This window comes from Labrus mixtus, chromosome 19 (assembly GCF_963584025.1).
Source record: "Labrus mixtus chromosome 19, fLabMix1.1, whole genome shotgun sequence".
NCBI lineage: Eukaryota > Metazoa > Chordata > Actinopteri > Labriformes > Labridae > Labrus > Labrus mixtus.
The window spans coordinates 6,009,124-6,020,948 of NC_083630.1; the positions used below are offsets into that span (position 1 = coordinate 6,009,124).

An 11,825-nucleotide genomic window follows, 5' to 3' on the forward strand; every position below is an offset into this window, starting at 1 on the left:
GGGTCCGCTAGATACACACAGTGTGGTGGTTGCGGGGGGCAGTGTGTGAGGTCAACAGTTCTCTGGGTCTATAAATGCACACAGCACGGACACCTGCAGGTGCACATGCTTGTGCACAAGCCGCACACAAGGAAACACTCCACCCATAGTCAACACATGTATGTATAAATGAATGTAAGACGAAACATACACAAACAATTCGAGGGCAGAAAAAATAAATGTATGCATGCGCTTTAATCTGCAAAAATCAAAAGAAGGTACATGAATAAAGAAAATGTAGTGACACCTACACACTCATCCCGGTGCACCTGCTTCCTCAAGGTCTGTCGGCTGCAGTCAAAATGGTGGACACAATAACACCAGGCTTAGCTTTGATTCCTAATATGGAGGAAACAATTCTATTTTTCCGTGGGGCCACTGATACTTGGAAATAGAATTCAACCCTTCAACCCCCCCTCTCTCTCCCTCATACAACCACACACAAACACACAAACTCACAAACACACACACACACACACACACACACACACACACACACACACACACACACACACACACACACACACACACACCACTCCCTCTTTCTATTTCTCTTTCTTGATGTATCTGGACATTACTGAGTGTGTCAGCTTCTGCAGAAATGTGGGGAGAGAGAGAGTGGGGAAGAGAGCCGCTGTGACATGTACATCCGAAAAAAACCTGACTCCTTCCCCAGAAAAAAAGAAAGAGAAATATTGTCATGTCGAATCAATGACAACAAAATGAAAGAGTAAATTGATTAATTTGATAGTTCTCTCTCAGACTACATGTTTTAGATTGGTAAAATGTTTCAAATGACATGAAAAGTTTGATGTAATTGAATCAAAAGTCTTATCATATTTTTTTTTGCAGATTTTACAGAATAATACTTGCAAAAAGAAACTTGAGTCCCGCTCTGCTAAGATTTATTTGCATTGTTAATGCAATCTGCATGTCTATCTGCAATTATTTCTAATTAATTTCCATCTAATTCTTCAGAGACTATTTCAGCCCCAGAATTAACACAAAAGAACTTCCTGCCTCAGTTCTCACACCAAAGATAATTATAAAGTTAAGAGGGTTTGCTAATTTAAAAATGCTATCTGCATGACATCAAATATACATCTTTGATCTCGCTCTGTCCCTGATGGTTAAATGCCTTTAATTATATTCAGAAAAATTAACTTTCTCTGCATAATTAACAGTGACTCTTCTTTTTGTTTGTATGAAGAGTGTGTCGTTTTTTTTGCTTAATTAATTCCAGTGACAAACAAACTCCTATCTCCCAGTATATACATACTATTACACAAACGTGCAGAAAGAAAAATCCATCAATTGCATATCAAAACAGTGCACTCAATTGTGCCGTCCCAATGCAATTGCTTTTATGCGATACGTGCAAAGAGTGCAATAGCTTTGCCAGTTGCACTTGGAGCAATTTCCTTAAATCTCTGCATACCGTGAACCATAATCCTTCTACATAGTGAAAATTGCACAAAGCACACATATGACCCACATGTGTTCTTGACGATCAGGGGGGACCTTCTCCATATCTCATTATATTCCCCTATAGCATATCAGCATCTCCCTTAGGTGAATGTGTACACATACACAGAGAAAGAGAAAGAGTCAGATGATTCATATTATCTTTATCACCCGGCTACAGGAGCCGGCTCGCCTCCCCTCTTTTCCTCTTCCCCATTATGTAAAACTATGGATTACGTTTGGTATGCGCATGAATCCTGCATTCAGAGGTGTGTGTTTGTAATATATGTGTGTGTGTGTTAGGGACTTTATAGCGTGTGTTTGGGAGGACAAGGGGGGGGGGGGGGGGTGTGTGTGTGTGTGTGTATATACATCCGTGCATGCATGTATGCATCCATGCAGAGACCCCCTCAATCTCTCTCTCTCTCTCTCCCCCATCTCTTTCCATCCATCATGCATCCATAGGTCTATCAGCTCCGGGAATGAGGTGTGGAGAGAGAGAGAGAGAGGAAGGGGCGAAGGGTATAACGGGAGGGGAAGAGAAATAAATTTAGCCCCCCTACTTTAAAAATGCACATACATTTCCATACATTGAGAAGGCAGTGAGGTGCACACACCCTTGCTGCTGTATCCCCAATATGTCCCCCCACCCCTACCCTGTCACAGACCCACACATTCATGCAAACACACACACACAAACACACACACACACCCCAAAACACCAAATACAGCAAAGATGAATGTGTGTGTCCTGTTCAGTGGGTGCCGGTGAAAATCTACCCCTTGCCATATTTATCTTCATAAGAGCAGAAGGTGCATGTGTGTTTGTCTGTATACATACTGGCTGTGTGCCTGGAGTGTTTGTTTCTGTGTGTCTGTGTGTACACAAGTTCATTTATCCAAACTGAAGAAAAAAATACCCGAGAAGCTCTCGTCTCAAATATATGAAAAAAAAAAATCAAAGTTAACAACATGGATCGTCTTGTGTCTTCGTTATAACGCAGGAATGTAGCGCCAAAATCAGACATACAATCAATCCAAAGTCTCAGGAGTTTGCGAGTATCTTTACGCTAAATCCACAAATCCCTAACCCCCCTTTTTTTTTCCATTTCCATACCAACATGTATTTGTTGATGCATAGATTCCAAATAGTTTATAGTCTATTTGCCATCTGTCATGTTGCAAGGCTTTCAGACACCGAAACAACAACCACGACCTTTTCCTAAAAAGCAGCCAAAACACCCACCACCCCCTTGTAGATAATGACGGCCTGTCGCCAAAGAGGAGAGAGAAAACACGGGTGTGGTATTATTAAGCAGACTAGTTTGTTCGGCAGAAGTGTTTTTTGGCTTTTAAAAAGTTCCATTTTGCACTCCCCAGGCGCTGCATATGGGGTACCCCAGGGAGGCGTGTATTTGTGTGTGAGTGTGTGAGTGTGTGCGTGTACTAAAATATTCCGACTGAGCTGTCTAGCGGCTCACAGAGCGGAGAGATGTGTCCTGTCTCCTGCATTCAAATGTGAGTGGGTTTTGGAGGAAGCAAAAGTAAACAGATATGCTTGCTTGAACACACACATGAGGAGGCGTGTGTGCGCGCACCTCCTGTCTCTACATGTGTGCATGTACGCACAAACGTCCACAAATACTGCATGAATATGTGCATGCACATGTGAACACGAGACACACGGGTTAAAGCGTATCACCCCATCTGTTGTCCATCTGTATTTTCACCTATCTGTCCATCGAGCTCATCAGGAGAGCCTCAGACACACTGAAAACTGATATCGTCACCAAATCATAAACATTTCAAAAAGAATGTTTTAAATGATGCTGGTGCCTCACTGACTTGCCCTTTCTCTAGGTGTGAAGCTACAGTTTTATAAGACAATATAAACCTGTGCAGGTCTACATTCTCGATTCACTCCTTAAGCTCTTTAATGCTTTTCCATATCACACCTGCAGTATATGGGCTGTAATATAAGATAGCTCAAGACAATGAGCTGTCCAGTTGCCAGGGGGATGTTAGCTGACAGCGTGTTACGAGGGAGCAGGCAGCAGGGATAGTGAGAGAGGTCGAGCGAAGGGTAGGATGGGGCCCTTCAAACAAAATATGACCCTTTAAAAGCCCTCGCCGATTGTGCGATTCCCGAATCCTCCTCGCTACCATATTTCCTCCCGCTCCCCTCCAACCCCGCTCCCCACTGCTGTCCCCTCCTTCACTTCCTTCCCTTCTTTCCTCACTCAATCCGTTCACACACACAGATGCGTTGTCTGTCATGAGCATGATGATAAATTAGCACGGGTGCTGCTGGTGAAATAGGAGCTGGTGTCTGAGTGCAGAGGGTGATCCAGTGGACAATGCCAGGGATGAACCACTGATAGTTCAGCTGTGGCTCGATCTGGAAAAGCGCTTTGGATGGAACCGTGTCGGAGACGTATTTGCTATCAGTACAGTAACAGTGTCGTCGGATGTCACTTTACGTTGAAGGTTGGAGGGGGCACAAAAAAGTTATGAAAATGTAGTTTTAATCACAGGCTTAGTTCCCCTTTTGAATCTATCTACCTTAAATTATAGCCAACATTTTTAATAAGGAATTCAAAATAAACAATTGATATCTAACAAAAATATTTAAAAGAAATCTTTGCAGTAACTTTTAAGGTGAAGGAAGGATTCTTTTTTTGTGTGGAAAAATGTAAAACTTATATGTATAATTTTTAACACTTAGGGATTACTTCTTCATGTTTTGCCCTTACCAGCATGTCTGATCACAATCTTTGAACAGTCTTTGGTTGTAACAGAATGGCCTTGTCTTGTCACCTGAAGCACCACAAACATCGCTCTCATGTATGTGTGTACGTGTGTTTTTTGGGGAGGGGGACAGAAGGGGGGCCGTGTGCATGTGTATCATTTTCTTTTTCTTTTTTGGAGTGTGATTCTTTTACCTGCAGGCTTTGGTTTCTGTGTGTGTGTGTGTGTGTGTGTGTGGACATGTGTTTCTCATGAAGGCCCATGCCGGGCAAATTAATTCTCAGAAGTTGCGTGGCGGGGGCTCTCCTTCCCTTTGAAATGGGGCATACTGCTCCCTGTAATCAATAAGTCAAGCCATCTCGGCCGCATGTTGCAACCCCCCCGGCACACAGATGAAGAAGCCCAATTTACTCATCATAAATTCTGATTCCCACAATAAATATGAGAGGAGGTCCCACGGTATTAGAATATCTGGAATCTCAGGGGTGTTTGAAATGCCGACTGGCCCTTGCCTCGGCCTGGAGTTGCTTTGTTGGTTAGAATATGTGTTTTGTGTTGAATAATAATGACGTGGGGTCAGATGTATTTATTTTTGATCTGAGGAGAAAATTCAAAAAGCATTTTTATTGAGAAAAAAAAAAAATCACCTTTTTCATACCAGTACACCAGTACTGTAAGAAATGAAATGTTCCAGGTGAACATACACTTCATGCATCCTGGAGATTTTTTGTCTACCTTTTGACAAAATTCCTCTGTTCTGTGAATCATGGCGTTTTCTAATGAACCTCGACAGGCACCTCCAGACAAGTGGTGACGTGTGCAGGCGAAGGCCCGGGACGTCAGGGACACGCTAATCTAACGGACATGTGCTGTCTCTACTCTTTAAAGCCTTTGTGCTCAGTCGGTCCAGGCACATGACAGTGACCCGAGGAAGCCAAAGTGTGGTAAAGTGTGACACACCTACAGAGGCTGGGGTGGGGACCGCTGAATAGTTATTTTAGAAAGGGAGGAGGAAAAGATGGAGGAGGAAAGAGTCTGTTCATACGGCTGAAATATTCATTTTTTTTGTTGGCGATCACTGCCTGTTTACAAGCACAAATGTTGGAGAGTGTTGTATACTTGTATGCATGGTTGCATGCACATCTGTACAATTGTGCACGTGCATGTCTGCATTAGCGTGCGCAAACATGATTTAATGCAACATGGCATCCCCAACACCAGTGGCGCTCTATCTATCTTCTTTTTGGCAAGGACTTCCTGCTCTCCCGAGCGGTTCCATCGATACATGACATTTATGAGACTCCCATGAGCAGCGGCACATGTTGCCCGGACAACTGAGACAGCTTCAGCACCATGACAACAAAACGCCAAATACTGTCACCGCCCAAATCTGAGTGGCCTGCTGCCAACAACGGCGGTTCAAATAATTCAGGAGGGACGCGAAAATTGAAACAAAAGCTCGGTTCACTTGATAAGAGGAGAAAACACATGACAGGAGGTGATAAGAAGAGAGGACAGAAGTACGACCGGAGTAGAAGACTGCAGCAAACAGGAAGAGAAAGTACTTTTCCATGCTAGTCAATACAGCTGTCTTCATTTGTAAGGCATGTGTTAAGAGCACTAATTCCTGACCTGTTGGTTACATGTGAGAAGAGCGAGCCGTGCCGGGGAGCTAATCCATACGTCTGCTGCTAAGTGGTTCATCAGCAAGTGCCGGAGATCGAATGTCACCAATTAAGATGCCTAAATGCCGGGCTAATTGTGCTCAAAGTGTAGTGCTCCGTCTCTCCCATGATCACACATGATTAGAGACTGCACACGCTCCCACACACAGACACGAGATGAAAGCAGCTGTGAGTAGAGGAGAAACATAAGATTTGATTGGCAAAACAATTTAGCGGCATAGGCACATCGTTAGTAATTAAGATCAAACACATTTCAAGCTTTATTGGCCAATAACACTGATGGAAGTTTTTAATGCTGGAGTATTTAAAGATAACAGAACACTATCTGAACAGCTGGATTAAAGTAAGTCCAAAGAAGAATAAATGAAAGCCCAATTAAAGCTACATGCAGTGGAATTAAATGTTAATCACCTACATAGGGGTTGTAACCCTGCACCGACATTTAATATAATCACAATTTTCAGCATATGTTTTCATATTAAAGCTTCTTCTGCTTATTTGTTAAAGATCCGGTTAGTGTATTGTTTCCTCTGCAGCAAATAAAACACATATAAGTGTGCGTTTTTTTGAAGAGCAGAGATATCATGAGGAATGAGACGAGATAGCATCTGCTTCGGGCCTCTCCCTGCCTCGGCCCACAGGTCTGAAGAGCAGAGCGAATTGTGTCTGAAAGGAGATGATACCCATCGGAATGTTAATGGTGCTGAATATTTCAGAGGTGGGATCATCACATGGCAGAAGGAGGACGGGTGGGTTTCCCGAAAGCATTTAGCGGTCGAAGTTCCTCTCTGTTATTGTAAACCCGGAGTCAAAGATGATTTCAATGCACAGCTAACAAGGCCCAGTTGCTGTCGGGGAGGTTTGAGACGGTTGTCTCTCTACTTCTCTCTCTCTCGCTCTCTCTCTCTCTCTCTCCTAATACACTGAGGAGTTAAAGCTCATTGCAATCCAAAACGGCTTTGACTGATATGTCAGATAATTTTCTGTGCAACTTTCTGGTTTCACTTGAATTCATTCCGATTTAAAGTGATGGTGCAAGCAAACAAAACTGAAACAAAACATGATTTTCCCCGTCTCTCCCCGGTTTCATGTGGATGTGCATACATTTCAGGATGTGCAGCTTTTTCGTAAAAAGAAGCTTTCAAAGCTTGAAAGTCGTCCAAAAGCAATAAACACAGGTAACTCATATTCCTTGTGGCTCTTTTACAGTATTTGTCATGATGAAATATAAACTAACATTACACATATGGTAAATCCAGTTACCCCAGCTCTATGACATAAGTGGTTCTTAAGACCGCTTTTTTTTTTTTTTCAAAGCAAGAAAGAAAAATCATGGGAGCCATAAAAAACGAGGGGATTGCCCCAACAGTCCTTATAAACATCTGGCATCCACTACAGTACCTTAAATTCAGCCAAAATGACTGGTTGTGTTAGCCTTGAGAGAGCAAAAGACAGAGAAGGATTTTTTTTCTAACAAAGTGAAATTGAAGAAAAGGGATAAAAAAAAAAGGGAAGAAGGAGCAGGAGGAAGAGCCGGGGTCTAAAATTAAGAGAATTATTGCGTGCTCCCAGATGTGAGCAAGGAGGATGACCTGGGAAAGTCAGAGTTGTCCCCCATCAATCACTTCCATATGCTTCCAGAGAAATGGATCCTGCAGGACACTTCATATTCCTCTTTCTGATTAGTTCATTTGAGAGATGAAGAAGGGGAAAATGGATGGCGGAGCCCTCTGAAAATGGACGGCCCCGGTGTAACCCAAGAACAGAGAGGGTTCAATGTCAAAATTAAGGCCTGCTATTTAAGACTTCAGGGATCTTTTTTTTTTTTTTTTTTTGTCGGCCCTATTCCTCACTCACCTTTTTTACCCCCCCCCCCCCTTCCCCGCTCCATCTTTTCCTTTCAGAGGTTGGTGTCAGGGAGCGAAGGCAATGTGTTCTTAACTCTGATCAAAGGAGGGAGAGAGGAAAGCTTTTCTAATGACTGGCATTCACTCTCCTTTCTTAATCCATCTCTCCTCTTACCCATCTCTCCCCTCTCCCTTTTCACTCGCCTTTCTCTCTCAGGGCATTGGTAATTATCGGCGAGGTCTTAGTGACTGCAAATGAAATTACCATTTAAGAGAGAGGGAGAAAGAGACATCCCCTTTGCCATAGGAGAGGGCTTAAGTGAGGCGGGTAGGGTTTCAGCTATTGATTTTTAAACTGCTACATCAGAGAGTGTAATGCTTTCATAATTTCAAATAAACTGTCTGGTTACGAAGTACTAATGAGAGAAGGAGTGAGAGCAGGCCCAAACGAAGTACGAGAAGTATGGGGGTTGAATTTTAAGTGTTGACGTGCGTACGGGAAAATTAAGCTAATGCACTGGCCAGACAAAATGATCAATTTGTCGATAACCGTGCAGAAACGGCTAGTTTTGAAGAACTGTTTGAAGTGAAATTCTTTCTGATATTAAACGATCAAACGCATCTATGAGTGCTTTTGTTGTACTCCTACATTAAATAGTATCCTGTGTGTCATTTGAAACTTTTTTAAATCAACAACAGGTTATAAATATAAATAGAAAATCTAGAATTGGTCGTCTTTTTGCACAAACACCACTGTCATTCAGCCAGAAAGATATATTCCTTTCCTGCCTCTTCTTTTTTTCTCTAACTACGAGAGTGCTAGGTACTCACTCATTCCCGCAGACTGAAGAAATTTTGAATGTGTGATAAGTAAAATAAATTTAGCCGAAGGTAACTGAAAGTAAAGACTGATAGAATAGGGAAAGATAATAAAGATGAGAGATTGAGAAAAGGAAAATGGATTTTTGGATGACACTGTATAAACCCAAATCTTTCTCTCCATTTGTTTTCTCCTCTCTCTCTCTCTCTCTCTCTCTCTCTCTCTCCCTCACCACAGACCGCAGGCCGTTGGAGGCAGCTTAGAAATCTCTTACATCTGGAAGAGCCATAATTCATGGGATTTGGCCTAACAGCCATGACAGGCATTGGGGCGGCCAGCAACAACTGTCTCCTGTGTTAGCAACACTGTATGTGTGTGTGTTAGCTGTGTGTGAGCGAGAAAGACAAAGAGTGAGACACAAAGATAGACAGTGTGTGTGTCTGTAAGTGTGTGTGTGTGTGTGTGTGTGTGTATGCTTGTAACTTTTTATCTATGCAGAGCTTGTGAAGATCAGGCTCACCTGAACAAAGTTTGCTTAACTTTTTATTTTATGGAGTTTTTGACGTTCACCAGACTTTGAACACTTCCTTATTAAACATTCAATCTGAGTTCATGTACTTAAGAAGGCCTGCTATATTAATGCTACTTATTAGCATACCTCTTACCACTACATTCAGGAGGCAAATATTATGCTTTACACTCTAAAACATACGGTATATTTCACAGTTAAAGTAAATTTTAAATGTTGTATTTGAATTTTTAAAATAGAAATATATATATTTTTTAAAACTGCATAAAACAAAGCCTGCTAATGTTCATGAACGACTTAGAAAAAATGAATAAAAAATATTTTGGATTCATAAATAAATGTAATTTCAAATTCTGCAGATTGTGTGCTTTAATGTTCGTGTGTGTTTTGATTTAAACTCAATTGTGAATGTCTTTGTGTCTTGTAGTTGGGGACTATTTTCACATTGTGTTGTCGCTGTTATGAGTGTTCCCGATGCTTCACCACATTTTAAACAGACTGTCATTAAATTCACAAAACAAAACAACGCACACACACTCACACTCACAGGACAATTGAAGAGACATGTTGTGTTTGTTTAAGAGGTATCGTGTATTTCGGATTACCTACATACAATTATATATATATATATATATGTATATACCTCTGTTAACAAATGTTTGCAAGCTTGGGTGTATGAGTATGCACACATACATTTATACAAGAGACACAAACAGACTTGCGGCGGAGGAAGCAGTGGCGTCCATGTGTTTCATGGCGTGCCAGAGGCTCCCTGTGTCGGCCCTAAATATTACACACAGACAGTAGCTATCACTTCCAAGCCTGAAATCCCACATTCCACATTCCTGATTCCAGCGGCTCGCCTGCTAAGCTGGGCACCACATGAAGAGCCATTGTTAGAGAGAGAGGGGTCATGTATCTCTCTCCGTCTGTCCGTCTGTCTGTCTGTCTGTCTCTCAGCCCTCCTTCTCCCCGCCCAAATATCTCTCACTGTCATATTCCCTCTGTTTGTGGCTCTCTTGCTCCGTCTATCTTTCCCTTTCTCCCTCTGCCGGTTTATCTTTATCTCTCTTACTTATTCCTCCTCTCCTCCGACGCGCTTTGTCGCCCACTCTCCCACTCACTTCTTTTTTTTCAGTCTTGCATTTGTTTGTTTTCTATACCTCGCTCAACCTCCTGTCTCCTACAGATGCATTTTTTTCGTGGCTTTCCTACTCTCTATAAGACTCTCTCTCTCTCTCTCTCCCTCCCTCCCTCTCTCTCTCCCTCTCAATGTGCTGTCTCCCTCTCTCCCTGTGTATCTGCAGATATTCATGTAGAGATTTTCTCACATGTTAGATATAGATTTACGACCCCAGCCAGATCCCTGTGGCCACTAAATTTGATACCATCCACTAAGCCACATTGTTTTTTGTGTGTTTGGGCTTGTCTGTTGTGTGTGTGTGTGTGTGTGTGTGTGTGTGTGTGTGTGTGTGTGTGTGTGTGTGTTCATGCATTACAAGGTGGAGGCGGGTGACTTTTAAAGGGTTAGCTTGGGTACGGTGGGCGCAGAGGAGGAATTTACAGTTTATTGAAGCACAGAAGCCAGGTGTGTATGTTTGTGCATATGTGTGCATGTACGTGTGTGTGTGTGTGTGTTCATGTGTGTGCGTGCGTGTGAAATAGAGAGAGAGTGCCTGTGGGTGCCAGGTGACCAGGCTAACCTCTTGGCTGGTTTTTTTGGATTTAGCCTTTGGATAGCGGTGAAAAATAAAAATGGAATGCTTTTTCAATTACAGATCAGAAGGCGAGTGAACAAAGGCAGGAGTAAAAGAAAAGATGATATTGGGATCTAACTTATCAAGGGTTGTCTGACGAATGCACAGCTCAAATCTTCGACTTTTGGGACATTTTGTACTTGAACATTCGGAGAACTCAGCTGAGTCCCATAATCCTGTCCAATAGTTCAAATAATTCATGTAATGCTTCAAATTATTGTACTTAAAGACATAAAGTATCGGTGTCATTAAAAAAAAAAAAAAAAAAAGGACGTAAAGAAAGCTATGCTTCAAATCCCATTATTGAGCTGTGTTACATTAACTGGAGAGCAGCAACATGTGTACAACAGGTAAGCACAAAAATAGAACATGGGTAGAATAAAAGATTAAGAAGCAGACAAACACCTGTGGAAGACAGTCACTGTTGTTGTGTTCCTTTTTGTGTGCATATTATTAACTCTGACAGTAGTCAGTTTAAAGGTACTCATCCTCTGCCATGCATATTTTATCAGCTGTAGGTGGTATTTGTTGTGTTTTCATGTCTTGTTTGTTTGAATCCATTCCACAAGTTGTTACGGGGTGGGGCATTTGGAAATGGCATCGTCGAGCACCGAGGTTTGTAATATTGTTGTTTGTCTGAGAGATGTGAGATGCCATTCGTCTTTTGATGTTTGGCTAGGAGGAAATATCTTTAAAAAAAAAAAAAAAAAAGAAGAAGCTCTGCTAGATAAAGCTGTGTTTTTTTGCACATGTTTGAGCGTGCATGTATTCTCTCAAACTGTTAGAGTGTCACTCACACAGAGTGTGTGCAAAATGTTTGCTGTTGTGCATGTGTTTGCATGCAGGTATTGCCTGTGTGTGTTTGTGTGTGTGTGTGTGTGTGTGTGTGTGTGTGTGTGTGTGTGTGTGTGTGTGTGTGTGTGTGTGTGTGTGTGT

The 11,825-nt window shown here is 42.1% G+C and overlaps 1 long non-coding RNA gene across 1 annotated transcript in view; it reads left to right on the forward strand.

The window, feature by feature from the left end:
- Window positions 1-11,606, forward strand: part of LOC132994408 (uncharacterized) — a 28,187-nt gene extending 16,581 nt beyond the window's left edge. Inside the window, exon 2 of the long non-coding RNA XR_009676695.1 lies at window positions 8,841-11,606. This is a non-coding gene — a long non-coding RNA (uncharacterized LOC132994408). The remainder of the gene's footprint in view (window positions 1-8,840) is intronic.
- The last annotated feature ends 219 nt before the right edge of the window (window positions 11,607-11,825 follow it).